At 47.9% G+C, this 27,060-nt stretch overlaps 1 long non-coding RNA gene and 1 pseudogene across 4 annotated transcripts in view; both read right to left on the bottom strand.

Annotated features, from left to right (window-relative positions):
* Positions 1 to 2,282: 2,282 nt before the first annotated feature.
* LOC118537298 (uncharacterized) overlaps positions 2,283 to 27,060 on the bottom strand; it is a 45,038-nt gene continuing 20,260 nt past the window's right edge. The window contains exons 1-3 of one of the 4 annotated variants that reach the window (XR_004918063.2): positions 19,494 to 19,558; positions 18,931 to 19,026; positions 2,283 to 2,873 (exon numbers count right to left, since the gene is read on the bottom strand). This is a non-coding gene — a long non-coding RNA (uncharacterized LOC118537298). Of the gene's footprint in view, positions 2,874 to 18,930; positions 19,072 to 19,275; positions 19,353 to 19,493; positions 19,559 to 27,060 lie in introns of those variants that run through there. The other 3 variants (XR_004918057.2, XR_004918069.2, XR_013445415.1) reach the window with 3 other exon arrangements.
* Positions 23,913 to 24,483, bottom strand: LOC118537282 (small nuclear ribonucleoprotein G pseudogene; annotated as a pseudogene).

Below are 27,060 nucleotides of genomic sequence, written 5' to 3'. Positions count from 1 at the left end.
AGAGGGGGTCTGAGAGTGTGGCTCTCAGGGATGAGGCATGAGGACAGCTTGGTCTCCACACATCCCTGTCATGGAGGTCTGCTCTGGTCCTGTTGAGGGTCCCTGGGGGCAGAGTCAGGGGCAGACCCCAAGTGTGTGCAGTCGTCTCTCCCTTCCTTTGCTCAGCATCACACTGGCTTGGCCCTTGGGTCCTCAGCTAAGTTCCTTAGCTTCCAGGCACAGCTCTGCTCTTTCTCAGCCTCAACCCAAGTCCCTCAGGCTTCAGAGATGTCCCTCTGTCTCTTCATCTTTTCCAGGTTTTCAGGGAAGATGAGGAATGAAGTTCGTCCATGTGGAGTGTTAGGTAGGTGCCTATGAGACATCCAGGCAGAAAGGCGGGGGCAACCCTTGGGTGTCTGGGTCTAGAGCTCAGAGGAAAGACAAACATGGGCCCCCAGGACGATGGTGTGGAAGAACTTGTCTCCTGAGCTTGCATGGAGGGAGGACAGATGAAGGGCCGGGACAGAGCCTGAGGACCCTTGGGGGCTGAAGGGGTAGGAAGGGGAGCAGGAGCCCCTCCGCACAGGAGACAGGACAAGAGTGAGAGTAGAAGGGCAAGGAGAAGAGGGATGGTGGGTGTCATGTAAGGGAAGAGGAGATTGTTCTAGAAGGAGGGAGAATTAGGTGCTGCAGAGAGAATTAGTACAATAAGGGGCAAAATGCTCCCTGGGTTTGGCAGCACGGTGGTGATGGATTAGTGCCCTAAGTTTCGGTGGAGTGATGGGTGAGGAAGCCAGACTGGAGGGGGCTGAGGAGCAGGTGGGAGGCCAGGAAATGGGGTCAGAGTGCACAGAGCTTGGAGGAGGAGTTTAGCTGTGAGGGGAGGAGAGTGAGAAGATGCCCCATCCTCCCTCCTGTCGGTCTTTCTTTCCCTGCTCTCCCCCACCCCCACTCCTGTCTGTCTGTCTGTCCCCTGCCCCCCTCCCCTTTCTCTCCCCTGGGACTCTGGTCCTTTCTCCACCCTTCCCTTGCCTGAGCTCTTCCTCTGGGTCCCCTGTGCTTTTGGCTCCCCCTCCTCTCGGGTACAACCTCACATCCAGGCCCAGCCAGCAGCTCATTCTTTTCTAGAGTGTGCCCTCAGGCCAGGCTCTTGAAGAGAAGGCTTTATTTCTAGTCCTGGCAGGGTCCACCCCATTCTTGGGGGTGGGCCGCGCAGTCCAAGAAGGGGAAAGTGGAGGCAGAGGAACCAGGGAAGGGGCTGGGACAACCCGGAGGAGAGAGGCTGGAGCGTGATCCATCAGTGACAGCAGGACTCCCCAGGCCCACTCCAGCCACCTCACCAGGTCCCCAGCGGGTCCCAACTGAGAATAAGGTGCTGGATGGGCTCTTGCTTCTGCTCTGTGGTGCTCTCAAGTGAGGAGGCAACGCCCATCTTTCCTGCCGGGGCGTGAGCTCCCGGGTCAGGGATCTGGCAGGGGCTTGATCGCATCTTTAGCCCTCACCTGGTCTGGGGGCAGAGCAGGTTTCGTTGAATTGCTGTTTACCTCTTTCTGGTTTGGTTCTGTTCTGTACTTGCTTTAGCCCCGTTCTCTTTCCCCACTTCCCTACTTTTCCCTATTCTTTTATCCCCCCACCACACCCCCATTTCTCCTGTTCATGTATTTTCCTTCCTTTTCTTAGATCTTTTCCTCCCCTCTCTTTCCTCTGCGTTGTCGGTCCCATTGTTCCAGCCCGCCCACCCACACTCTCCTCCTCCCTCCTTCTCTTTCTCTCATATTCTCTTCCGGTATCTCTGGCTCCTCCGTCCCTTCCTGGGGCTGTCTTCCGATGCCTCGATGCTGTGATGATGCTGCCTGCAGGCCTCCACCCGGGGCAAGCCGCTAGCCTAGGGGGCGGGGCCTAGGGGACCGAGGCTCTACCACAGCCAGATGTCAGGTCCAAGTGCCTAGGAGGTGGGTGCAAAGGCTCCTTTGAAGCTTGGATTTGAAAGGAAAAAAAGCAAGGGGTAGGGGGAACCTCTATGAGATAGAGGCACCTGTCCAGAGCCCAGCTGATCCCTTCATCTCTCCCCCACCCTCCACCACCCCCCCCCACCCCCCGCCGCAGAGAAGCCTTGGCCACAGGTGTCTGGTGTCTTCCTGTTCTACCTCGGCCACAAATTCTTCCTGGCAAACCTAGGATTCTGGAGTTTCTGGGGGTGGGGTTGAGGGGGCATGGGGGATCCCAGTCTTCTCACTTGCACCAGTCCTGGGCAGAGCACCCCTTTGGACAGAGTGTGGCTTGGACAGAGAAAGGATCCAGAATTGCTCATTCAACCATATTTATCTGTCAGGCACTTTGCTCGGGGGCCTGGCCAGTCAGTGCCTGCCCTCATGGAGCTTATGCCTGGTAGAGACAGACTTGAAATCACATAAATAAACACGTCATTGCAGCTGTAAAGGTCATGAAGGAAAGGAACGTGGCACTCTCAGTAGCAGGTACCCCAAGGAGTCTAGACCTGGGGGCCCAGTAAGGCTGTCCTGAAGAGGTTGGCAGATGAGCTAGGGACACCTTAGGTAAGGGGTAGGTGGCAGGGTGGGGGTTTGCAGTCAGTGTCATGGTAGCACATATACAGAGGCTCTGGGGCAGAGGGGAACATGGCAAGTTCTAGATGCCCACGGAATCCAAGAAGGCCAGGGTGACTAGAGCACAGGAAGCAAAGGCCGGAAGGCCAACGAAGGCACATCAGAGGGTTCAGTCCGGTCCGGAGAGGTCTGGGCCCCAGTAGAGGGTCTGAAGCAGGGAGGGGCGGAGTCAGGTCTGTGTTTGTAGAAGATGGCCGTTGTCATTCGTGGGGGTGGGGTCTCTGGTAGAAGTCAGCCGCTGCAGGGCTGAGAGACACTGGGAGCCTGGACCTGGTTGAAGGGGATGGAAACAGAGAAGAGAATAGATTCAGGAGCACTTTGGGAGGCAGATTTTATAGGCGCCGGGGTGGATGGATGTGGGAGTGTGGCAATGAGGAGCAGGGATGACTCCTGGTCTTCTGAGAGGCTGGATGGTGTGGTTCCCTGGAAGGGGGAAGATTAGGTGAGGGCCCCGTGTAGGGAAGAACATCCTGAGTTTGGTGCCTATTGCAAACACTCTAGTCAATTCTATTTGCTGGATGGTTCCTGCGGACCTCCTGGGGCCAGCCCTGTGCTGAGGAGAGCTCTGGGGACCACAGTTCCTGTCCTTAGGGAATGGGAAGTCTGGATGGGCAATAAAAGAAAGACAGAAATGTCTCTCACCCAGGGCAGTGCTGGCTGCGTGATTTTGTGTAAGTTTCTCCATCTCTCTGATCCTCATTTCCCCAGTCTGTGGAATGGGGTAGTAGTGAGACCACCTTGCTGGCCTGTGTCATGCTTGGTAAATGGAAGTCTCCAGGGAGATGCAAAGGTGATGAGAATGCCAATAGGAGGTAAGTCAGGTTTCAGGGAGGAGCTGCTTTCGAGCTGAGCCTTGGAGGTGAGTGACAGATTTTGAATGCAGGGCTGGAACGGGAGGGAGGGCACCGCCAAACCTGGGAAACCTCCCCCTGACTCCAACAGAGACAGAGGTGGTGGGGAGAAGGTATTGGGCAGAGGAAACATGGAAGATAAGGCTGGACAGGTAGGCAGGGACCAACTTCTAGAGGCCTGGAATTCTGGCAGAATATTTTAAAATCTATTTGGTGGCCATAGAGAGCCAGTGACTGCTTTTGAGCAGGGTATGGTTATGAGCCTTTTGCCAAGGACTTGCTCAGAAAACCTCTCCCTCAGTGGCAGCAGAGCTCAAGTTAGAAGGCTGGAGCCCTTGGGGGAGAGGGGGAGATGCAAGGAAAGTGTGTGGAATCTATGGGTCTCAGACCATCAAGGAAACATGGCTTGGGAGCAGGCAAAGAGGTAGACCAGATGACCCCTCCAAAGCTGGTGTTCCATTGCTGCTAGATTTGGGAACTTTACATTTTTTTAAAGTGGGAATACAATACAACAACTGATGTTCAGGTAGAATGAAACTTTGAGCTCATTCTGCCCTGTTCTCCCCGCCCTCCCCCTCCTTGCCCAGATGAGAAAACTAAGGCTCAGAGTAGGGAATTGACCTGCTTGCAGTCACACAGCTGAGATGGAGGGGTCTGAGGTAAGATCCCTGGTGCACTTCAAGATCCTGAGTAGTGGCGGCTGCTGAAGAGCTGGAGGGGCCAGGAAAGGACCTGGGGTTGGGGTAGGGGGTTGACATGTGCAGGGATCCCACATGATACCAGTCCAGGCCTGGGGAGGACAGGGCAGGAGAGTTGCTCCCCGACTCTCCGCTGAGCCGTGTGGCCGGAGGGGGAAGGGAGCCTGGTGGGCAGGGTGGAGCTGCCACATGGAAGAGGCTTGATGGGAACCATCTGGCCTGGCTGGAGTGTGGGCTGCAAGGAGGGGAGGAGCCGGGAGACAGGCCGTGGTGGGCGGGTGGATGGCGGGTTGGGGCTGGGAGTGGCCGGCCCGGAGGCCCCTACCTTCCAGACTGCTGCAGCCCAGATGCCTTCACAGCCACAGCCTGGCCCATCCAACCCGCTGACCTCATTCCCAGCTCCCTTCCCTCGCAGGCCCCCCTCTGCCTGCCACGTAGACTAAAGGCTTTACTGCCTCTTCTGCTGGGGGGAGGAGGGACTGGACACAGGCACCCTGAGCCCAGAGCTCTGCCAGGTCAGGCAGACCTGGGAGGGAGCAGTTGTATGCCCCGTACCTCCAGACTGCTCTGGGCCTCAGTTTCCCCTCTCCAGAGAGGAGGCCCAGCAAATGGAGGGGTCACAGGAGGAGCATGGCAGTGAAGGAAGTTGGAGTGGGTAGGAACATGGGGGGGGACTCCGTGGAGATCATCAATGCCATCCCCCTGCCTCTTTAGGGTGGGAAGGTGTGATGCTCAGTCCCGGGAAGGGGTAGGTGCAGAACGTTTTCCTCCTCTCAAGCCATTCTCCAGAAAGAGAGTTCCCTGAAGGCCGGGGAAGGGGGGTGTCTGGGGTAACAGCCAGCCTTCATTGTGCCTGCTGCAGCGGGAGCACCATCTGTGGCTAGGATGGAAGTGGGGAGGCCCAAGGTCGTCCTTCCCTAAGGCACCTCTCAGCGACCTTCCCTGAGCCTCTCCAAGGCTCTGCTTCTTGCCCTTCTGCCTTCCCCTCACCTCCCTGCCCCCCACCCCCCCCCACCCCCCGGGGCCTGGGTCTTCTCCGGCTGCCCCAGCTGAGCAGAGGGCTGTCCTGCCCCCTTTCGAGGCGTTCCAGGCCCGTGAGTCATCGGGAATGTCTGCTCTGGTTGCAGTTTCCCTTCCCTGGCTGCGGACCCTCTTTCCCCTCCTCCCTCAACCTAACGACGGAGGGTGCTCCTCCCAGGCAGGGGGCTCTGGAGGAGGAGCAGGGAAGCCATATGCAAGAGCCGGTGAGGCCCTGCTCAGAGAGTCCCCCCCCCCATTCCACTTCACCTCTCACGGATAGAATGTCCTGTCCTTTCTGCCATTGCCCAGGTGGGGGAAACTGAGGAGGGACAGGGAGGAGAGGGCCAGAACTTTGGTGGGCTCAGGCTCCTCCCCGCTCCATTTTAGGCCTCAGCTTTGCCAAACTGGGAATGGGCCCAAACCTCTTTCTGAAGGGCCTTCCCCACGTTCGAGGCTGGGTCAGTAGGAAGCTGGAGAGGCCACGGCTTCTGCCAGGGGCTCCAGGGGTGACACGTCCCAGCTGGCTGGGGTGGGGAGTCCACGTCTGCAGGAAAGGGGGAGGCCCGATGTTGGACTGCCCCCCCCCAGGGGCCCTGCACCCTGCGAAGCTGCTGCCCGCCCCTGTCCTCTCCTGTCTTCTGGGGCAGCACTGGGGAGACTGAGGGCAAGCGCAGAAGTTAGGAAGAGTTCCCAATCTTCTCCCCCCAGAATGTGTCTCCCTGGCCGCCTTCCTCCTCACCTTCCCCCTCCATCCCCACCCCCCAGCCTTGGATTAGTTGTCTGGAGACCAAGGGTCTCGTTCCTGACTTGCCCAGGGACTGGGCATTTCGTTCCTGAGCCAGCTTCCCCATCGGCGGCGCGGCAGTCTGGTCAGAAACGGTCCCTGCCGGTGGTGTGGGTCTGTGAATCTGTCTCTTCCCGGTCAGACGGACGCTCAGGCACACCGCCTCACACGCATTCACTCACACGCTCTGGCAAACACACTTTCACACATCCGTGTGCGTGTGCACAGGACCCTCTGCCTACTTGGGTCTGGCCGACGCCCCATTTCTATTTCCCTCTCTCTGCTGGCCCCGCATTGCTTCTCTCATTCCTATCAGCCCCCTCCCCACCAGCACCCTTTTACATTTTCCCGCTCCTGGGTCTCCTCCTCCCGAGGTCACTGGCAGGGCAAGGGCAAAGCAGGAGCAGTGGGAAGGGAGATCTGACCCTGTCAAAGCCGATCCACGCCGCCCCCTCAGGTCGCTCGCCTCCTTGTGAGGTTCTGGGTGAGACGGGGTCTGAGAGGGGGAGGAATGGAGCGCAGAAAAGCTTGCTTTTGTCCAGCCAGCTGGGGACCTGCAGAAGCCTGTCCCCCGCCTCTCTTTCCTGAAACTCACTGACATTCACTTTCAAAAATATCTGTCCCATCGACATCCTGGGCCTCCTGTAAATGTGATTATTTTAGCAGCTTGCGCTGGCTGCCATGCTTCAGGCTGCACCCTTCGAGGAACTTCTGCCTGAGGGAAACTGGTCGGAGCTCAGGAAGGACTGTTCCAGGGGATGAGCTATCTGTTGGCCAGGAAAGACGTGGGAACTGGGCAGCAGAGCGCACCCCTCCGACCCGGTCCAACTCAGGAATAACCACAAACATCTGTACCAGGCTGGGCCGTAAGCACTTTGCACGTTTGAACTGTGTCCTCCTCACAAAGCTCTCTGAGGGGGCTGCTATTATTGTCTCCCATTTCAGAGGAGGAAAGAGAAGCACAGAGAGGTTAAGTCATTTGCCTGGAGTCACAAAGCTAGGAGGTGGCTGAGCTGGGATTCACACCCAGGCAGCCTGGCCCCAGAGCCCCGCAGGCTTCACCACCACCGGACAGGTCCAAGAGACCCAGGGTGGATGCCAAGGGATGCCCTCCTGCCTTGCCCGGAGAAGTGGCTATTTGCACAAACACGCACACTCCATCTGTGCACATGTATGGGAAGGATCGCCGTGCCAGGTTTGCTGGTGGCACCTCACACATCATCTCATCGGATCCTTCTGACAGCTCTGGGAGGTCGGTCTTAACACCTCTCTTGTCCAGATGAAGAACCCGAGACCCAGAAGGATCGAGGCATGGCCCCGAGACACCCTTCCTAGAGCTAGGAGAGAACTCAGGTGCCCCGAACGCCAGATCAGGCTTCTTTCCATTGCCTCATGTCTCCCGTATTTGCAAATCCATGCAACCGCCAGACACGCATAGCCACGTACCACAGACGGGAAAGTACCACATACAATACGGGAAAGAAAAGGGCGCCTGGGTGGCTCAGTTGGTTAAGCGACTGCCTTCGGCTCAGGTCATGATCCTGGAGTCCCTGGATCGAGTCCCGCGTCGGGCTCCCTGCTCGGAGGGAAGTCTGCTTCTCCCTCTGACCCTCCCCCCTCTCATGTGCTCTCTCTCATTCTCTCTCTCTCAAATAAATAAATAAAATCTTTAAAAAAAAAAAAACACAATACGGGAAAGAATGACAGCCCTCGGTCGTGCTTCAAGAGGCAGTTGGCTCCTCCTCAGGGACAATCCCCCAAGGAAGGTCTTATACCCATTCTGTATAAGGGGCTTCTAGAGAAGCCCCTTGCTGGGGACGCCCCCAGCCAAGAAGTGGTGAGGCTGTGACTAGATCCCACGCCTGCCCAGCCTGGCCACAGAGCCGGAACTCTTCCCCACTGCTCCCCATCGCCGCCGCCCGCACTGTGATCCAGCCCAGAAGCACCCCTTGCACACACCACACCCACACTGAACGTGCATGCAGGTAACAGAAGCAGGAAAATCATACACATGCTACAGGCTGAGTTATTTGCTGTTTTCTGCATGCCTGACACTGTCCTAAGGGCCCGATAGATGTTAGCTCACTGAATGGCCACAGCAATCCTATGACATGGGTTTTGTTAATGTCCTTATCCTCATTTTTTTTTTAATTTTTTTTTTTTTTAAGATTTTTATTTATTTGCGAGAGAGAGAATGAGAGACAGAGAGCATGAGAGGGAGGAGGGTCAGAGGGAGAAGCAGACTCCCTGCTGAGCAGGGAGCCTGATGTGGGACTCGATCCCAGGACTCCAGGATCATGACCTGAGCCGAAGGCAGTCGCTTAACCAACTGAGCCACCCAGGCGCCCTGTCCTTATCCTCATTTTACCGATGAAGAAACTGAGGCTCAGAGAGGTTAAGTAACTTGCTCAAGGTCACACAGCAAGGAAGTTGTGAAGCTGACATTTGACCCGAGGCTCTCAGCACCATGCCTTAGCCCGTTCTCTAAGATTCGCCAGGTACGACTCATTCAGCGAGCCAGGAACCACTGCGGGCTGCCCTGTTGTGCCCAGCGCCGGGCAGGGCCCTCGGCACATCGAGGTGAACGGGTCCTCCCCGCGTCCTCCACCTGCCCCTGCCCAGCACCACACAGTAGATGAGGGCTGTGCCTGATCTCACTCTCCTTCCTTCCCAGGGAGCCTCCTCCCCAGCCAGCCCCGACATGTGGATTTTGGCTCTAGTCTGCATTTGACACTGGGGCGGTGCCAAAGCCTGAATGAGAGCACAGAGGCAGGAAGATGCAAATGGGGTCGGCCAGCTGGGGGCCAGGGCTGGGTCAGCTGGGGGTCAGGGCTGGGGTGGGGAGGGCAGGCGCAGGGGTGGGGTGGGGCGGGACAGGGGCTCTCTGCTTCTGCCTCTATTTTGGTCTTATGCTCACATCTCTTCTGTATCTCCCCATCTCAGATCTTCTCCTGGCGTCTCTGGCTGATTCTATCCCTATCTGTCTTTCTGGGTGTATTTCTCCCTTATCCCTCACCTGTCCTCTCCTGTCCCTTCACTGCTTGTCAACTGCTCTCAGTCCTTGTGAGGACAATGGATCAGAGGTTCGATTACCCACCATCTGAGCGGATATCCATGTCTGAGCAGGACCCACTTCCAGGGGACCCATCAGCTCAGTCCCAGGACCCTTCCTACTGGTTTCTTTCTACAAAGGGCACAGTCCTCTCCTCTTCAAGCCTTCCTCCCAGGCTCTCCTGTCCCCGAAGACCAATATCTGAAAGTCAGCCTAGACATCACTAGTCGGCATGTCTAGAATGTACCCTGCCTCCCCCTTCAGACTGTGTCCCTCCCATCAGACAGAAGGCTCCCAATGGTAGGGACTACATCTCCTCATTTAGACTGAGGGCTCCCTGAGGGCAGGCTCTGTGTTTCCCCACCACACTGCGGTTCCTTGAGGTCATAACTCAGGTTTCCTCCCTCAGACTGGGGGCCTGTGTCTCCTCCTTCCTCTGGCTTCTCCTGGGCTTAGCTTGGGCTCTGCTTTGGAGAGTATTTAGCTGGGATGAACGGACCGAAGCACAAACCAGCCTCTCGATCTCCCTTCAAAGTCTGTTCAAACTTTAATGTTTCAATCGTCCCGTCTACTCGGGTGAGCCCAACTTCAGTTCCCTCCTTCCCAGATGGGTCCTTACTTTCCTGGAGAAGCTGGAGATAAGGAAGAACAGGAACATGAATATCCAACATTCCACATAGAAATCTGTGGGCAAGAATCCTACCCAATCACTAATGTTCTGATATCCCAACCCCACCTAATAGCCAAGTTTGGCCTCTTCCTGGGAGCCTTCCTGCCTCAGCAAAGCCCATCCTTCTCCTCATCTCTGGAAATATTTAGAACTCCTCTGTCTGATGGGCTCCCAATGCAATTTTTAAAGACAACCTTTTTTATTTTGGAACAATTTTAGATTTACAGCAGAGTTGCAAAGGAAACATAGAGACTTTCCATATACCCCTCATGCAGTCCCTCCTAATGTTCATAGCCTACAGCACCATGGTACATTTGCCAAAACTAAGAAGCCAGTGTTGGTACATTACTAATAACTAAGCTCCAGACTTTATTGGGATTTCACTAGTTTTTCTACTAATGTCCTTTCTCTTTCCCAGGATCCCACCCAGGATGTCACATCGTATTCGGTTTTGTCATGTCTCCTTGGTCTCCTCTGGCTTACGAAAGTTTCTCCGTATTTCCTTATTTGTCACCAGCTTGAGGAGTTCTGGTTAGGTATTCTGTAAAATTGCCTAGTGTTATTTTTCAGCAGCAAAGCCTTTCCGCAAACAAAACCTTGTGCAGAGCCCTAGCATATGCACAGATGAAGGTAGAGCTGTTCTGGTCACAGCAGTGAAGGGAAAGGGCGTGGATGAACCTGAATATGACTTGCCATGCAGCCCCCTGAGAACGCTAAGAAACCCTTCAGGTGTCACGGAACCCCGTTTGAAAACCGTTCATTGAGGCCAAGCTCTGCTCGGGCCATGCTTTTGTTCTGTAAAGCCCTGGACAGGTCATTATAGACTCAGGCTCACATACTTCCGGTGACGGGGCCATCACTACCTTTCAAAGAAGCTCTGGTGGCTGGAGAGGCCTTTGAAATCTGCCCTGCCCCAGCCTCTGCTGTAGGCACCCCCGGGGTGTGCTGCCCAGATGCTTGCCACAGGACTGAGACACCCATTTCCCCCGCAGATAGCAACGCGGGAGGCTGCTGGCTCCCCAGCCCTCTCCAAGAATCACTGTCAGCCAAAGCGATGTTCTTCGCCAGAGGTCATGCTCCCTCCGCAGAGGCAGTCAACCTATGACCGGTTGACGTGAGGGTACAAAAGCCCCAACCCCTTGTCTCAAGGGGGCCAACTCCTAAGGGCCACCTCAGCTCCAGAGCTCTTGGTGGGATCGGCTGAGGCTTCTGTTTGGAGTGTGTTGCAGTTAACGATCTCCCTCTGCTAAGTCCTGGTTCATTCACTCCCCGACAGATTCCTGCACATAAATTTCCATTACAGAGTCCATTTCCCAGGGACTTGTCCTAAAGACAGTTGGTACCAGGAATGGTCCAAGGAAGCAGACTTTATCTTTTTAAGATTTTCTTTTTTTTTAGGTCATCTCTCCACCAAACGTGGGGTTTGAACTCACAACCCCGAGATCAAGAGTCACATGCTCTACTGACTGAGGCAGCCAGGAGCCCCAGGAAGCAGACTCTCTAATAGGATTTGGGACCTGGATCAACTGTGGGCCAACTTCACACTAAGTAAAGTAGAAACGTTAGAATTGCCGTAGCAGACACACAGGGATCGGAAGGCGCAGGGAAGTGGGCATGCTAGAATGGACATGTCCTGTAAAACCAGAGAGTCCCAGATAGCTGCTGGAGGACCTCAGTGGACACTACCAAGTAATCCCATTGCAGCTGCTGGGCCAGGTGGGATAGCTTTACTAAAGCAGATGAGCTCACCTTGGGTGTATGGTATGTGGTCATTGGTCCAGCAAGTGCATTCTTTCTCCTCCCTATCCGGAGCAGCAGAAACAATTTGCATTCACTTGCGATGGATGACGGTACACATTTGAGGTCTTGTCCCAGAGTATACTACACTCCCGCTCTCTGTGATAACAGTCTGAAGGGACCTGGATCATCTGGACATTCTACAGAATATCAGATTGATCTACTATTTTGATGATCTACGATTAACATCATGTAGAGTGGACCAGAGAGCAAGAAGTGGAGGAAGCTTTCCTAAGACACGTGCATTCCAGGAGATGGGAAGGAAAAAACGCTGCCAAAGTGTAGAAGCTCATGACATCAGTGAAGTCCTTAGGGGTTTAGAGGTCTGGGGCATGTGTGGACATCCTTCCAAAGACAGGGAGAAATAATTGCATCTTGTACTTCTCAGCACAAATAAGAAAGCACATCTTTAGGGCTTTGCTAGTGCTGGAGAAAACATATTCTGTATTTGGGAATACGGCTCTGACCCATTTACAGGTGACATGAAAGGCTCCCAAATTTGAGTGAGACCCAGAGCAGGAAAGAGCTCTGTAACAGTTCCAGGCATGGCCACTGGCACAATCGGACCCTCGGACCCTATGGTACCAGAGGTATTTGTGACATCAGAAAAGACTTTGACACCCCAATAGGAGAATCACAGTGTAGCCCCCTAGGGTCTTGGAGAAAGGCCATCTGCATTGGAGGGTTATACACTGTTTGAAAAACAGCTTCTTTTATGCCACAGGGCCCCCAGTCAAGGCAGAGTACCTAAGCAGGGACATCAGGTGACCATGTGGCGGGAACTGCCCATCACGAGCTGGGTTCTGACAGACACTTCCTGTTTCCATGAGTCTCCTTCAAACTGAGCTGCCCAGGTTCCTGGTCATTATACTGCTCTAGATCTCTCTTGGATGTCTGCTGATGTGTCCATCAGTGTTCCTCCCACGAAACATGTCACTCAGCCAAGGACACTCACTTCCAGCAGGAGGTGGCCAGAGACCGGTGGCCAGGACACCCCCACCCTCCATCCCATGACTCAGACAGTAGGCTTGCTGGCTATAGAAATTTTCCTAAAGTGTGGTCCACGGACCATCGGCGGGGTGGGGGTTCCCCTAAAAGTCTACAAGCGGTCTGCAGGTGGTGGAGATCTCCAAGGAAGAAAGGATGGAATTATTTTACTCATAACATTCAAGTGCAAAGTTGATTAAGATTTTCACAGCAATCCCATTATGTCCTTAATAGTTGTGACATTTTTCAACATTGTGCATGAGCTACAAGGTTTGCATTTCGTTGATCCATCTTGGCAGTTTGTCTCAGGCGATATATTTTCATGTCATTTATGGGTTTTGGTTATTAGTTTTGTGATGTGTAATATCCTCAACTCAAATAAGTCAATGGCTCAAAAGTGGCTAATGAAAGCTTGAGAAGAGTGATGAAAATAGTAATCCAAATACTACAACTGAACACAGTGTTATAAAAGTAAATAGTGAACAAGAATTTAGTTTGAAAAAATGTAAATCTCTAAGAACCAGGACACATGTGATGATTTCGCACAAGCAGCTGAGAAAGAAAAGTGTAAATAATGAGTATGATGTTGCATATCCAACACCGGACTTCACTGGACCATCTAACCAGCCCATCTTAATCCCCAGTGTGTTATGTGTTATGAAACTTTGTCAAATAGTGGCTTAAAGCCATCAAGGCTTTAATATCATTTTTAAACAAAGCACAGTGACCTTTCTGGTAAACCATTAGAGGGTTTTTTTTTTTTTCCCAGAACAAAGAGTAAAATAAGCTTTCCAGGACTAAACTGATGGATTTTTTTCCCCCACTAAAGGCAAGAAGAAAAACAAAATGACACAGGCAGCATTTAAAATTGCACTCCTCTTAGTCAAACACAGATACAAGTAATGTTATCTGAGAAGCTTGTGAAAGAACTGTTTATTCATGACACATGTTTCTCAGAGAGAAAGCAGAACCAGCTTTTGGCAAACTTCCTTTATCGAATGACAGTGTTGGACATCACATAGTACCAGATACACACATTATGAAAAAATAATTTGGTTTTAATAAACCCAGCCATCATACACTCCTCTCTAAAAATTGAACATTTTTGCTCCTCTAAGGTTAGGTTTGGACTATTGAAAATGAACGTATCGCCATCTGAGCAAGCTGTTTAAGATCTTAGAACTGGTCTGAAGTGGCATGATCAATGATTTGAAGAAACAGTTTCAACTCATCTCTTTTTTCAAACGTTCGTATGGGTCTGTGTGTGTGACATTGGCTTAGATCAATGATGTGCAGGGGGGCCTGGCTGGCTCAGTCGGAAGAGCGTGTGGCTCCTGATCCTGGGGTCGCAAGTTTGAGCCCCATGTTGGGTGTAGAGATTACTTAAATAAATAAACTTAAAAAAAAAAAAAACATTTAAAATCAATAATGTGCAGAATCCAACCACACTCGGCATGTGTGTGGTTCATATATCTGAGAAAAGCATTTGATAACTTTTAGTTTTATCACTAAAAATCCTTGCTTCAGGAAAAGATTCTTTGCTTACATGAATTATTTCATGAATCATGATATGAACTGAAAAGATGGTTTGAGGGCGCCTGGGTGGCTCAGTCGGTTAAGCATCTGCCTTCGGCTCGGGTCATGGTCCCAGGGTCCTGGGATCAAGCCCCACATGGGGCTCTTTGCTCAGCGGGGAGCCTGCTTCTCCCTCTACCCCTCTCCCCTGCTCATGATCTCTCTCTCTCTCTCTCTCATGCTCTCTCTCTCTCTCAAATAAATAAATAAAATCTTAAAAAAAAAAGAAAAGAGAAGATGGTTTGGCAATCACTACTGAGGGAGCACCAGGAAGGACACCCTTCCAAGGAAGAAAGAAGCTGTGCCTGAAAGCCAGTTTCTGTTTCCTGATTTCCCCCCACATTTTAGCAATGTCAGCTATTGTCCCCCAATATCCCTTGTCCCCTTCTCTCTCAATTTTTAGCAGGATGCCTGACCACTCAGAATAAAAACTACATTTCCCATCCTCCCTTTCAGCTAGATGTGGTCATGTGACAGTGTTCTGGCCAATGAAATGTGAGCTGAAGTATGACTTTCAGGTCTTTATAGGGACTGGGCATGCCTTTCCATTCCACTTTCCTTCAACTCCTGATTGGAATCTCATGTCATGGTGAGCCACCTTGGAGCATGCCAGTGAGGGCAAGACCTAAAGGTAGCAGAACAATAAGATAGAAAATGGCTGTATCTTTGGACAAACTAATGGGGAATGACCACCTTCCCACCCTGGACCACCTATCTCTGGACTACCATCCAGAAGAGCAATTGATTGCTGTCTTGTTTAGGCCCCTGTTATTTTGGATCTCTGTAATGAATGGCCAAACCAAAATCCTCTCCAATACAGAGTTGAAGGAAATAGTCAAAATCGTGACTATGATCCAATCTCATTCACTGACCATACTTCTTTTCAGCATCTTATGCCAAGACAAGGGCAGCAAGTCCAAGAGTCTACTCTTCCACCCTGAGAGATTCTAGCTTTGGAGGAAAAGGTTCCCACAAGAAGTTTTGAAAAGAGTGATGAGATAAAACCATTTTCTCGTGTCATTGATAATGCCACTTAAGACCCGTTCTAGGATTTTTTTTTTTTTACACTTTATTTATTTATTTGACAGAGAGAGACACAGCGAGAGAGGGAACACAAGTAGGGGGAGCAGGAAAGGGAGAAGCAGGCTTCCCGCATAGCGGGGAGCCCGATGCAGGGCTCCATCCCAGGACCCTGGGATCATGACCTGAGCCGAAGGCAGACGCTTAACAACTGAGCCACCCAGGTGCCCCCCGTTCTAGGATCTTAAGCGTCCTGCTCACATGGCACTCTGTTCCATTTCTGTATTGCCCAGACATCACCAAACTATTATGATGTTCATGGTTGAGGGTCAACTTAGCCACATTTCTTAAAACCAAACTGCAGTGTGACTGCTCCATTATGAGAGTTTGATTCTGTCTCAACACTTGGTGATTTTAGTTTCTGAGCAGGAGAATGGAATCAATGACATATTATTAAGATTAATATAAAACCGGGGCGCCTGGGTGGCTCAGTCGTTGGGCGTCTGCCTTCGGCTCAGGTCATGATCCTGGGGTCCTGGGATCGAGCCCCACATCAGGCTCCCTGCTCAGCGGGAAGCCTGCTTCTCCCTCTCCTGCTCCCCCTGCTTGTGTTCCCTCTCTCGCTGTGTGTCTCTCTCTCTCTGTCAAATAAATAAATAAAATCTTAAAAAAAAAAAGATTAATATAAAACCACATCCAAATATTACATCAGAACTTAAAGAATTCTTTCTAGAGTCAAATTCAACCAAAGAGAAGATTACAACTCTGTCTGCTACTCTCTCTCTCTCTAGGTGAAATACTCAGTCTTCTAACTTTTAGAAGCTTTGTCCCTGTTGACCTAGTGTCCAGAAGAGTGGAAAACAGTCTGCAGGGAGAAATGGCTCTGTGATTTCTGGATTCTTGTTTGGTCCAAATCCACAACCATCTGACAGCCACCAAACATGTGCTGCCATTTCTAATGACCTGTAATTGTGGTTTAGGATTTTCTAATTTAGTACAAATAAGGAGTAAGAAAAGAAACTGACAGGATGTGAAAACCCTTATGGCCTCTTTTTGTCAGGGCATAGATACACTGGTGGAGATTTTCAGAAGGTATCATCCCTCTCATGATACAAAACAGTTATCTTTCATATTACTTTTACAAAGTTGCATTTTTATTATTTTAGAAACACCACGTTCTTTTAAAATTTGCTTAAACGTGGTGGTTGGTGTGTGAGTTCAATGCCTATTAGGGGATTGCTGATGTAAGAGTGTGAGAAACATTCTTCCCTATTGCCTAAGACTGCCGGCACATTCCAGGGCAGATAAAGAAATCCCTAAAGCGAATGCAGGGAGGCCCCTAAGACCTGGCAGCCCAGCTTGTCCGGTGCAGGCCCGCGTGCCAGCTGGACCGACCATCCCAGTCTCTCCCAGTGGGTCACAAACTCCCGCTCACACAATGCCCCATCTGCTCCGCTCCGAGTCCAGGGTGGGAGGTATGAGTGTTCCCATTTTACAAAGGAGGACCCAGAAGCCCTGGGGAGCTTGCCTCGCAAACCCACCCAGCTTGTGGAGGAGGAGTGAGGACGAGAAGCTATGACTTTTTATGCTCCCCAAAAGGCTCTTTCTTGCAAAACCACCTAATCTACAGACTAAACATGGCTACGGTTTACTTGGGACTTACTGAGTACCAGGCCCCTTGCTTATGTTGCTCCAACCTTTACAACAGCTCTGTAAGATAAACAGATCGTTAGCTACACTTTCCAGACAAAGAAACTGAAGTTCAGAGAGGTTGGGTAACTTGCCCTGGGTTGCATTGCTGGGGAGTGGCAACACTGGTCTCAAACTGAGGTCTGACAGCCAAGAGCGGGCTTTTAACACCCCGCCCCCAGGCCGACATCTCTTGAGCTGGGGGTTCTTCTCCCTCTAAAATCTGGATCCCTGGGCTCGGACCCGCGCTGCGCTCTCCTTGGCCCTGGCCCGCCACCTCTGCGAATCCTCCTCGCAACAGCCTCCTATTCCTCTCTCGCTCCCGTCCAAGCCCTTCTCCAAAAGGCCTGGGTGGTCTTCTGGGCGCGTGTCTGCTCTTTCCTCCCCGCTCTGCCCCACCTCCCGCCAGTGGCCCCCCTCGCCTGGGCAGGGCCCTAGCCCTCGGTTCCCCAGGGCCCTGCCTCCCCAGCTCCCACGCCTCCAGCTCCCCGCTCCCAACGTGCGGGCCCCTGGGCGCTGCCCCCCTTCCCCGCCCCATCCCTCCTGCCCGCGTCCCGCCCCCCTGGGTCCCTCCTTCTTGCGTCCCCCGCCAGATTCCCTCTGCCTGCATCCTGCCCAGCTGGATTCCCCACCCCATCCCCGCCTGGATCCCCTGCTTGGCCCTCAACCCCCCACCCCCGCCTGCATCCAGCCCACCTGGATCCCCCTCACCTCCCCGCCCTCCCTTCCTGGGTCCCCGAGGGCCCGAGGCCCGGGGAATGGCCTCCCGCGGACCCCTTTCACCCCTGGGGGGATGGCCCCTCCCAGTGAGCTCCCCATGGCCCCACTGGGCCCAGCTTTCCTTGGTTTGAATCTTGTGCCTAGACGGCTCCCTTGGCTCATCACTCACACACACACACACACACACACACACACACACACACACACACACACACACGGTTCCACCACCATCACCCTGCTCTGGCCAGTCACTGTGCCCAGTCACTTCTGTAGACTCGTTTTCTTCAGTGTCTCTAGAATCCGGGGCCCATCCTGCCTGTCCCTAGGCCCCCAGTGTCCGGCCTGCATTTCGGAAATGGGCACCCACCGCCCCCCAGGCCGGCTCTCAGGCAACGCGCCCCGGGCCCGGCTGCACACAGGGCTCCCGGGCCCTCGGGGTGAGGTCCAGGAGCCCCGGACCACCGGAGGCCCGTAACCTTGCCCACCCTCCAGGGCTTCAGGGGTGATTTGAGGCCGTCCTGCCTCCTGGAGCATTCTCCTCGCCACCTCCTGGACTCCTCATCCTTCAGAGACTCACCCTGGCTACCATCTCTGTAGGAAGCCGGCTGTGACGCGCCCACATCGGGCTTCCGCAGGACCCACACTTCCCCTAGAGAGCCCAGGCCCTGCCTGGCGGATTGCCCTCCCCCATCCCACCCTCCCCACGGAGCAGCTCTGAGAGGACTGGGGCTCTCTGTCCTGTTCATCCTGGCTCCGCGGTAGCACAGGGCCTGGCGTGTAGTAGATGCTCAGTGAATCTGGTAGAATAGTGGAGCTCTTGAGAGCTTGGGCTCAGACTTCCAGTCCCAACACTAGCCCCTCCTTTAACAGCGGTGTGACTCAGTTTCCTCATCTCTAAAATGGAGATAATGATAGATCTTTCTGATGGGGTTGCTGTGAGAAGTTAAAGCACTTAGAACAGTATCTGGCATAAGTAAGCATATGTCATACGTACGTGTCTCTTCCACCAAACAGCAGGCTTCTTCCGTGTGGGGTCCAACCTAATTCTTTCTCAATTCCGGACTCCTCAGGGCCCTGCCCAGTGCATGGCATGGGGCTATACACTGAGTATTCTGTGAAGCTCCCCTACCCTGCCCCAGTCAGCATCCTGACCCCTGACAGTGTTCCCACTTGACTCCCCTCTCCTGAAAGTTCATGTGCCCCTGAAAGCCTGGTCCCCTCCCCAATCACTCAAAGGCAGTCCCAAAATCGAATGGGAAAGTTTCTGTCTTCCAACACACCTCCCATACCAGGGTAGAGGTGCCACCCCTCAGCCCCAGCTCAGAAATTCCAAAGTTCAGAGAGCTCTAGAAAGAGCTATGGACTTGGAGAGAGGAGCCCTGTCCCCTAGTCCTGGCTCTGCCACTGAACAGCTGTGTGACTTTGGGCAGGTTGCTTTAGCTCTCTGAGCCTTACTTTCCATACCTGTAAAACGGAAATCATCTGCCCTGCCGTCCTCATAGGGTTGTCCCAATGCTCAATTGCACAAACCAGAGAAAAGTTGCTTTGTAAATGGAGGCTCTGTGAAGAAATGCAAAGCAAAGTCACCACAGGGTTGGAAGTGGGGAGCAGGACCAAGTCTGCGAGTGGCTCTGGTCGGGATTGTGCCAAGGGCGTGGCCACTGGGCTGTGGGCTGGGCAGCAAGCTCTGATGAGGTGGAGTGGATTGGGGATAAAGTCTTAAGCCCCGAAGCTTTGCCTAGAGTCACTGAAGGACTTCTGTTTGGCAATTGTCTCCCTACCACCTGCTCACCACTTCTCCAAAGGTACCTTCAAGTGCGCCTGAAGGCCCCACACTCCCACTGAATCCTGATGCCCAGAGGCCCTGTCTTGTCTGGCTAGCAGCTCCAGCTCTCTCCCTTCCTCCCCCTGAACTCTAGCCCAGCTGAATTAGGAACTGCTAACATTAGTCATGATTATTTTAGTGGTAAGTGCCAAGGGCCTAACTCAAAGTGGCTTAAGCAGAAAATTAAAGATATTTGGCTTACTGAACCCAGAAGTCCAAGTACAGCTGGGTCTGTAGGCTAAAATGAAATCAGGAGGACTTGGTTTCTCTATCTCTTCTTTTTCCTTTCCTCTAAAATGGCTTTCTGTGCCCTGAAACAGTCCGGCTCCATGTGGGGGTCTCAAGCAGTCCCAGGTTTATTTTCCAAAAGTTAAGCAACCCCAGGAGAAAAACGGCCTCTTTCACAATAGTTTCAGAAAAAAATCCCAGTGTTGACCTATATTGGGCTGACTTGAGCCCTAAACCAATGACGGTGGCCAGGCAGATGAGATATGTTAGCTGACCTGGGCACGTGCCCACACCAGCAACACATGGACCGAGTGTGGGGGAGGGGCAGCTCCCCCAAATAAAATCTGGACGCTGTTTCTGGAGGAAGGAGGAATGAATGCAAGGGAAGGCAGACGCCGTAGACGTTGAAAATATCCCACCCCTTGGCTCCTAGCATATATACACGCACATACTTTTTCCATACACATAATTGTTATAAGCTTTTTTTGTCACCATTTTTTTTCTTCGTGTTTGGAAATAATTTCAAATTTACAGAGAAGTTCCAAGAATAGCACAAAGACATTTTTTTTTTCCCTAAAGCATCTGAGAACAAATTTTCAACATGATGTCCCATCACCCCCGAATAGTAAAAATCCTGCAAACAGTGATGTTCTCCTAAATAACCACGAGGCAACCACAGAAATTAGAGATGCATTATTGTAATTTATTCATATTTCACCATTTTCCCCAATAATGTCATTGGTAGCCAAAAGATCCAATCCAGTATCACGATTTAGATTCAAGATGTGCATCTGGGGCAAGAGCATCACAGAAGGGGTGCTGGGGTCTCACTGCACCTTTTTGGGTGATGCATGATTTCACCTTCTCCCGTTACTGATGATGCTCATTTGATGGTTTAAGATGTTGTCTATTGTAAGATTATCTCTTCTCCTATTTTAATTAATAAATTTTCTCACGGGGGGGTGCTTTGTAAAGTACTATGCAAACTCTCATCCGTCATCCAACTTGGACATTACTTTTAGTAACCATTGCTCTCTCTTGGCTGAAATATTGTTATTATGATAGTTGCCAAATGGTGACTATCTAGTCCCACCATCCCTTCTGTTATTCTACTCAATGGAAAGCCTCATCTTTTCTTCATTCATTCCTTCATTTCATATCAGTATTAATATTATTTCTTTTGATGTTCAAATTGTCCAGACTCTGCCAGTGAGAACCTCTTCAAGCTGGCATCTGTGTCTTTTTGATTTGTCCCCGTTGTGGACTGAATTCTGTTCCCCCAAAATTCTTATTGGAGCACACGAACACTCTCTCTCTCTCTCAAAAATAAATAAATAAATAAATAAATAAAGTGCACAAATCTTAAGAGCATACTTCACGAGCTTTTACAAAGTGGAATTTTACCAGCACCTTATAAGTCTCCCTCATACACCATCCAATTATTGCCCTCCCCAAGATAACTAACTTCTAGCACTATGGAATAACTTTGTTTATTTTTAAACATTATGTAAATGGAAACACATAGTATATTCTTTTGTTTGTGACTGACTTCAGTGACTCAGTGTTATGTTTGTGAGATTTGTCTATGTTTTTTCGTGTAGCAGTAGATTGTTCTTTGGCGTGGCTGTATAATATTCCATTGAATGAATATACCACTATTTATCTACCCATTCCATTACCAATGGCTACTTGGATTCTTTCTCGTTTTTTACCATTAGGAGTAATGTGGCTAAAATCAAACCTGCAATGCCTTTTTGCTGCCTGTATGTGTGCACTTCTATTGGATATGTACTTGAGAGTGGAACTGTTGAATTATAATGAATGCATATGCTCAGCTTTAGTAGTTATTGCCAGGGTTTTTGTAAAGTGATTGGACAAATTCACACTTCTCCCAGCAATGTGAGAATTCAGTGACCACATCTTTGTCAACACTTAGTATTATCAGTCTTTTAAATTTTAGTCATTCTGGTGAATGTGTAGTGGTATTTCATTGTGGTATTAATTTGCGTTTCTCTGATAACTCTGTTGAATGCCTTTACATGTATGTATTAGCTATTTGTATACCTTCTTTTATGAAAAGTATGTTGTCTTTTCCCATTTAAAACAATCAAATTGTCTATCTTTTTCTCTCATTTTATAGGATAATTTTAATATATTCTGGATACAATATCTTTGTCAGATACATATAAATTTTAGAACAATTTCATCACCCTTCAAGAAAAACCCCAAGCCCATTAGCAGTCACTCCTCCCCACTCCAACCCTAGGCAATCATTAATTCTATTTTCTGTCTTTATAGACTTGCCTATTCTGGACATTTCACATAAATGGGATCATAAAATATGTGGTCTTTCATAACTTGCTTCTTTCACTTAGTGTAATGTTTACAAAGTTCATCCATTTTGTAACATGTGTCAGTATTTCATTCTTTTTTAATGGCCAAATAATATTTCATTGTACAGATGTACCACATTTTATTTATCTATTCATTAGTTGATGGTCATTTGGGCTGTTTCCATATTTGAGCTTTTATGAATAATGCCACTATGAACATTCATGTGCAAGTTTTTGTGTGGACATAGTTTTATTTTTAAGATTTTATTTATTTATTTGTCAGAGAAAGAGAGAGCACAAGCAGGGAGAGTGGCAGGCAGAGCAGGCAGAGGGAGAAGCAGGATCCCCGCTGAGCAAGGAGCCTGATGCGGAACTCGATCCCAGGACCCTGGGATCATGATCTGAGCTGAAGGCAGATGCTTAACCATCTGAGCTACCCAGGCGTCTCTGTGTGGACATGTTTTAATTTCTCTTGGGCATATACCTAGGATTGGAATTGCTGGATCACATAGTAACATTATATTTATCCTTCGTAGAAACTGACCAACTGTTTCTAACCAACCGTTTTCCAAAGAGGTCTCACCATTTTTAATTGTTACCAGCAGTGTATTAGGTTTTATTAAGGTTGAATTGAATCTGTTGGACAGTTGGGAGAAGAACTGACCACTTTACAATATTGACACTACCAATTTATGAACATAGTATATCCCTATTTCTTTTTTTAAAAAAGTCTCTTTTCTGGGGTGCCTGGGTGGTTCAGTCGATTAAGCATCCAACTCTTGATCTCAGCTCAGGTCTCGATCTCAGGGTTGTGAGTTCAAGCCCCATGTTGGGCTCCACACTGGGTGTGGAGCCTACGTAAAATAATAAATAAATAAATAAATAGTCTCTTTTTCTCTCCATAATACTCTGTAGAATTATAAACATATTTTGTCAGATTTTATTCCTAAATATTTAGGGGTTTTTTAATCTAAAGAATGCTATTGTCAATGAAATCTTTTTTCATTTTCTAATTGCTTATTGTCAACTTATAAAAATACAACTGGTTTTTGTGTATTGCTCTTGCTTCTAATAACCTTGCTAAATTTATTCTTTCTTCTAGCATACCTATAGATTTTTTAAGATTCTCAGCATACATAATCATGCCATCAACAAATGACCACAGGTTTCTTTTTTTTCCTTTTCAAATCTTACATCTTATTTCTTTTTTTTGCCTTATTGCAATGGCTAGGACTTCCCATAAAATTAAGTAGAAGTGGTGGTGGTGGACATTCTCATTTGTTCCAGTCTCAAAAAGATAGCTTCTAATACCTTACCATTAAGTGTGATATTTGTTATAGCTTTTTTTGTTTGATATGATCAGATTAAGAAAATTCCCTTTTATTCCTAGTTTGCTATGAAATTTTTATCACGAATAAATGTTGAATTTTTATTGAATGTTTTTTATATCTATTGAAATATGACTTTATTCCTTTATACTTTTCATGTAGTAAATTACATAATTGGCTATCAAATGTAGAGGCAACCTCACATTCCTGTAATGAACTCAAATTTGTCATGATGTATTATCATCTTTATGTAACACTGGATATGATTGCTATTGTTTTGTTTAGAATTTATATCCATGTTTTAACAGATATTATTCTGTAGTTATTCTTTTGGTAATGTCCTAGTTGGGTTTTAATATCAATATTATGTCACCCTCATCCAAAAAGTTAGGAAGTTCTCTCTCTCTCTCTCTCTCTCCCTCTCTCTTCTCTCCCCTGTAAGAGTTTGTGTAAAACTGGTGTAATTTCTTTCTTTAATGTTTGGAAAAATCCACCAGTGAAGCCATCTAGACTTACAATTTTCATTGTAGGAAGATGTTTAATTACTGACCAATATTTCTAATAGATACAGGACTATTCTTTATGTTGTCTTCTGTAAGACTGGTAAGTCATGTTTTTCAATGAATTTACCCATTTCATCAAAATTTTCAAGCTTATTGGCATAGAGTGATTAAAATATCCTCATAATATTTTAATTGTCTGTAAGATTTATAGTGATGACCTCTTACTCTTAATGTTGGTAATTGGTGCCCTTTATTTCTTTCATGATCATTCTTGGTCTTTATTATTTCTCCCTTCTATTTTATTAGGTTTGTTTTGTTAGGGGGGTTATTTTGTTATTTTATTTTATTTATTTATTTTTTGACTATTATAAAAGTTTATTTAACAAAAAAGTTCAATATGAAAATGCACATGGCCTGATTTTTATATTATAGTAAAACAGGTACTATGGAGGGGACATGTGGAAGCAGTTGATTTCTTCTGATGAACACACCCATTGTTTATACTCGCTCCAAGGCTTCTAACATGATGATACTATTTCCTCGTGTTACCACCATTCCCATATTGTTCTGTTGCCCACTAGTTGTCATCTCCACACATTCATCTATCACAAGATTCACAAACGGATCGAACCCCCACAACATTCCTTGGACATGTCTGCCACCATTTAATTTCAATGATAATTTCTTGTCCATAAATTTTTTCAACTCAGGAGGGTGAGCTTTGCTCATGGTGTCTACTCAGCGAGCTCAAAGATGCCTCCAAACGGAATTCGTGGCGTCCCTCATGTTCCCCCGGTAGGCCCGGCATCTATTTTGTTATTTTAAATGACTTTTCAGACTTTCTTCTTTTCTAATGTATGTATGTATGTCCATAAATTTCCCTCTAAGAACTGTTTTAGTTACATCCCAAAGTTTTAATATACTTCATTATAATTTATTTAAAATATTTTCTGATATCAAGCATAATTTCTTCTTTGAGTAACAGGTTATTTAGAAGTGTATTGCTTAATGTTGAAACATCTGGAGATTTTCAAGTTATCCTTTTGTTACTGATTTCTAGCCCAATTCCATGGTTGTCTGAGATCATACTCTGTATGATTTCCATTCTTTGACATTTTCCAAGACTTTCTTTGTGACCTAGTATAAGGTCAATTTTGGTAATTTTTCCATGCACATGAACCTGAAGTTATTGGCCACATTGATATATATATGGTATCTACCTATATGAATTTATATGTATCACTGATACAAATGTGTATATATATATATATATGTGTATATATATATATATATATATATCACTCATATTGGTTTAAGTTCTTTTTTTTCCTTTAACTTTTCTATAGTTGCTAAGGGAAGAAGTTTCCCTCTATTTCTAGTTTGCTGAGAGTATTTATCACGAATGGGTTGGATTTTGTCAAATGTTTTTTCTGCATCTATTGATTATGTGATTTTTATTCTTTAGCTCATTGATATTATGGATTACATTAATTGATTTTCAAATGTTCAACCAGCCTTGCATACTTGGGATAAATCCCACTTGGTTGTGGTATATAATTCTTTTTATATATTATTGAATTTGATTTTGATTTGATTTGATTTGATGTATTATTGGATTTATTTTGTTGAGAATTTTTGCATCTGTGTACATGAGAGATGTTGGTCCCTAGATTTCTTTACTTGTACTGTCTTTGTCTGGTTTTGCTATTAGGATAATTTAGCTGGCCTCATGGAATGAGATAAAAAATAATCCATCTGCTTCTATCTTCTGGAAGAGATTGTAGAGAATGGGTATAATTTCTTCCTTAAATTCTTGGTAGAATTCACCAGAGAGCCCATCTGGGCCTGGTGCTTTCTGTTTGGGAAGGTTATGAATTATCAATTCAATTTCTTTAACAGATATACGCCCTTTGAAATTGTCTATTTTTCCTTGTGTGAGTTTTGGCAGATTGTGTCTTTCAAGAAATTGGTCCATTTCATCTAGGTTGTCAGATTTGTGGGCATAGAGTTTTTCATCATATTCCTTTATTATCCTTTTAATGTACACAAGATATTTCACAATGGTTTCTTTCTTCTTCTCCTTCCTGGAAGCATGAGGGGATTTTTCTCTGATTGAACCCTTTTGGAGCTCTTGGAAGTAAAATTCACAGAAGTGTCGGGTTCCTCTATACCTGGGTCCCTCTGAAATTTTTAACTTTCAGGATTTCCACACTGAGCCTCCTGAAATTCATCAGTTATAGCTCAGGTTTTCCTACCTTGGCACTGGTCCCTGCATAGATTTCTGCTCAGGTAGGTTGTGATTCTCGGTATCAGCCTATCTGTCTATCAAGTATTGGAACAGGAGTTTGCCCTGTCATGGATCTGAGAAGAACTGTTGATTTTTTCAGTTTGTTCAGCTTTTTAGTTGTTTTTAGAATGGGATTATGACTTCCAAGCTTCTCACATGCCAGATGGGAATCATCTTTATCTTTTAAAGATATTTTCACTTGTTTGCCAGTTATTTTGCAGTGCTTCAAATATGTCATTTCATTGTTTTCTCATTTCCATCATTTCTACGGAAATATTAGACGTCAGTCTTATGTCTTAAAGATAGCATATAGTTGGGGCTTGATTTTTAAAGATCCAATCTGATAATCTGTCTTGGAGTATTTAGATCATTTACCGTGATGTAATAATCAGTATGGTTGGGTCTAAATCTACCATCTTGTTATATTTTTTCTTTTTTAAAAATTTTATTTAAATTCAATTAATTAATATATAGTGTATTATTAGTTTCAGAGGTAGAGTTCAGTGATTCATCAGTTGCATATAACACCCAGTGCTCATTACATCACATGACCCCCTTAATGCCCATCACCCAGTTAGCCCATCTCCCCACCCACCTCCCCTCCAGTAACCCTCCGTTTGTTTCCTATAGTTAAGAGTCTCTTATGGTTTGTCTCCCTCTCTGAGTTCATCCTATTTTGTTTTTCCCTCCCTTCCCTTATGATCCTCTGTTTTGTTTCTTAAATTCCACATAGGAGTGAGATCATATGATAATTGTCTTTCTCCGACCGACTTATTTCACTTAGCACAATCCCCTCCAGTTCCATCCATTGTTATTTGTTTTGAGTCCCATGTATTCTTTATTTCTTTTCTTTTCTTGCCTTTTTAAAAATTAATTGATTATTTAAAAATATTCTTTTGATCTTTACAAATGCCTTTACAAATATCTATATTTCTTTTAAATATTTTTAGTGGTTGTTTCAGGGCAAAGGGAGCATATGGCCCCTGGACTGTTTCTTATGGCCCATGAAATAATTCTTTTTAATAACAAACTTTATTTTTTAGAACAGTTTTAGATGTATAGAAAATTGTGAAGAAAGTATGGAGTTTCC

Source organism: Halichoerus grypus, chromosome 2 (genome assembly GCF_964656455.1).
Source record: "Halichoerus grypus chromosome 2, mHalGry1.hap1.1, whole genome shotgun sequence".
Classification (NCBI taxonomy): Eukaryota; Metazoa; Chordata; class Mammalia; order Carnivora; family Phocidae; genus Halichoerus; species Halichoerus grypus.
Note: the sequence above shows the minus strand (reverse complement) of the source record. Positions and strands in the feature narration are given on the sequence as shown.